Raw genomic sequence first — 3,329 nt, forward strand, 5'->3', positions numbered from 1 at the left:
GTACTCTCTGCATGATATGATACTTGGAATCAACACTAAGGCCTTAGTTGCCATCAATGAGCCATTTGTAGTAACCATCATATGGTGTGTTCTGTAAAGAGTAGTTTAAGTTCAACAGTGTATTAAGACTTTAGTGGTCTATCGACTGATATTTCAGTAATGGCTGCCAAGCCAAAAATGATTGTTTGATTGATGTTTTCCTGTATAGTGGAACCTCCTGTATTTGTTCTGCTACATTGAGCTATGTTGACATTCATTTGTGTCTATGACTTTGAGGAGGAGTAAAGAATCAATGATTAGGGGTATTTGGGTGTGAGCTCGTTCTTGTTATTGAGGCTCCCCTCCCTGGAACAAGCACTGATCGGGGTCTGTGAGACCCTCGTGAACTCTGAAGTGTCAGGGGTCCATAAGGGGATTTCATAACTGAGACATGGTTCATCCTAAGAATTTGGTAATCGACCTTAACTAATCTTCATAGGACTAGCATAAAATGAAAACTAAAAATCTTACTGTACATTTCAGATCTTTTACTTACATGTCACAATTTATTTTGTATCTTATATTGATGTGTACTAATCACTTCCCCTTTATTTTTACCATGCATGTGCGATCTTGGCCTGCTGAGTTCATTTGGAGCTGAGGCCCAACTTCTAGAGTTTGACCGCTTCCCCTGCTTTCCTACTTATTAGAGTCTTCCACATATTTGAATTTCGTTGGGCTTGGTTTGCTTACCAGCCCAATTATTAAAGAGTCCAACTCTTATTTCCTTGATCTTTTAATGATAGCCGTTATTATTTGTTGCTTCTGTGTATATGCACCTTTGGAAAACTAACACTGATTATTGGATATTTGTTTGATTAGGCAAACCAAGACTTATAGGCAAGAAAGGATAAACTAGATTACAAGATTCACTTGCTTTTATTATTTTAACATTTTGAGCTTTAATGTTTAAAACTAATCTTTTCAATAAACGAACAATTTTTTTTATGATACTACTAACAACTTCAGTGATCTCAAGCTTGAGCAGATTTAGAAATGAAAATGAGTCTTCTTTGGAAAGTCATCAAATAAATCGCGAATAATGTAACAGCTATTTCAAGAAATAAAAACAATTATACAGCCAGGCTTGCAAGGAGTAAACATCGATAAGTTTAAAAACACAAGGCTTATCTGCAGAAAAAGTTTTTGAATAAGGTATACCTATTTCCAACTTTAAATTATATTTTAAAAAGTAATCTGTTGCTTTACAAAGTGTCACGACCAAATATCTAGCTAGTCATGATGGCACTGTAAGGCCCCATAAAATTTTTACCTAGAACCAGGAGTTTTGTGGTGCCGGGGTAGTCTAATGGGTTTGAGGATTGTAGAAAACGAGCCACGGTACAGACCTTTTGGGTTGTGCAATGCATTAGGAAGTTAGAGGTAAATTGTTGCAAAAAAATGGTTGAATTTTGAGGGTTGTTTCGCGGTACATTGTGCGATCGCATACCTGTTTTGCGGTCCGCACTTCTGTCGCAGAGTTAGCATGAGAAATTTTGTTAGGCGATTTTGTGGTCCACTCTACGGCCGCATAATTGGTCTGCGGACCACAGACCTGTCGCAAATCGGTCCAGACTAACCCAATTCTTGGCATTATTTTTGCGGCCCATTTTGCGGGCTGCATATCTGTTATGCGGTCCATTCTGCAACCGCAGACCTGAGTTTGGAGGGTCCATTTTCTCATTTTTATAACCCGACCCCATTTTGATAAATAGCCTTAGGAGCTCATTTTGAAGCAAATATCTGATGATTTTAGAGAGAGGTAAAGTATTTTAGAGAGAAAAGGAGGAAACCTAGCATTCCAATCACCCATTCTTTCACCAATCTTCAAGAATTAAGGAAGCCAATCAGTAGATTATCATCTATCCGGGTAAGTCCTACTCCTAAGCTTTCATAAGAGGTTATGAGTTCAAGTATATTGTGGGGGTTGGAAATATGCCATGCATGTGACAATAGGTTGTAGTATGTGGGATTAATGAACCATTTTGGTTAGTTTCTTGTTGAAATTGGTTGAGGGAGGAAGGGATTACTATTGTAGAGCTTTACAGTCTATTTTGCATACTAGGTATTTGACAAAATTCCTAAGAGAGTTACACCATGAGAATATCCGATTTTCGCTATCTTCCTATAGATTATTATTGCTAGAAGTGTTGCGACGTTGTAGTAACTTAAGGAAAGCTCAAACAAGGTATGCTGGTTCAACTTCTCTCTTAGAATTGAATCCCACGATGTTCTTGTAAGTCCCGAGTTGTTCATTATAAATTGACTATTCCGAATAAGCTTTTTGCCGAAAGAGATATGTTAATATGTGTTCTGAATGCCCTTATCATGTTATGTTATCCTTCAAGAATGTGTTCAAAGTATGGGTTGTGTATTAAAATGTTATGGCTTAGAGTCGTGTTTCAAATGAAAGTTATGATGCCAAATTGTATGAGAAAAATTCGATGTGCTTAAGACTCTTAATTGCTCATATGTGTACCTAAAGTCTTGATTAGAAATGCCTTGTTGTTAATAGCCTATAAAGATGTTGGAAAGTGAAATAAGTGGGTTGGAGATGTAAAGTGTGGCCACCGTGCCAATAATGCAAGTTATACTTGTGGTCAATGGTGCCAATGAAATGAAATGATGTGAGGAAGGTTATGACATGAGCCTTGATTCAACTATTCCAAAATGACTTCGAAAATAGATTTGCCTAAAAGTTTATGTACTCAAGTCATGCCCAAATGTGCCTGTTTTAACTAATTCTATGCTTTGTAAGTATTTCCAATGTGTTTTGAGTTCTTACATATTCATGAGTTGAAATTGTGTATTGCCCTTTTTGGAAAAAAGTATTTCAAGAATAAATGGTGTGTTACTCGTTTATGATTTTTAACTCGCGCTTCGATTGCTAGTCATTTTACTCCATTTCTTGGAAAGAAATCCATTGTATTTAAAGTCTTCATTTATAATGAACTTAAAGTTGTGATTTTCGACATATTCTATATGTTGATGTTTATGATGAGGATCCTTGAAAGTAAAGAAATGAAAGTGTGGAATATGAAATACGGCCATTGTGCCATGAAAGAAGAATCATATGTATGGCCAAGAGAGCCACTGAAATAATGATGTTGTAAGTGGTTGAAAGTATGAATAAAGTGATATATGGTGTGAAAGGTTATGAGATAAACGTATTTGTACTTTTGTTTCCAATGTGTTATAAGCTCCTACGTTCTTATGAGTAAAGGCTATGGTGTTCCTAAATGTTTTAAATGCTCTTATGTTCTATGGTTACCCATGGCAAGATAAAGGAA

Source organism: Nicotiana tomentosiformis, chromosome 5, assembly GCF_000390325.3.
Source record: "Nicotiana tomentosiformis chromosome 5, ASM39032v3, whole genome shotgun sequence".
Taxonomy (NCBI): domain Eukaryota; kingdom Viridiplantae; phylum Streptophyta; class Magnoliopsida; order Solanales; family Solanaceae; genus Nicotiana; species Nicotiana tomentosiformis.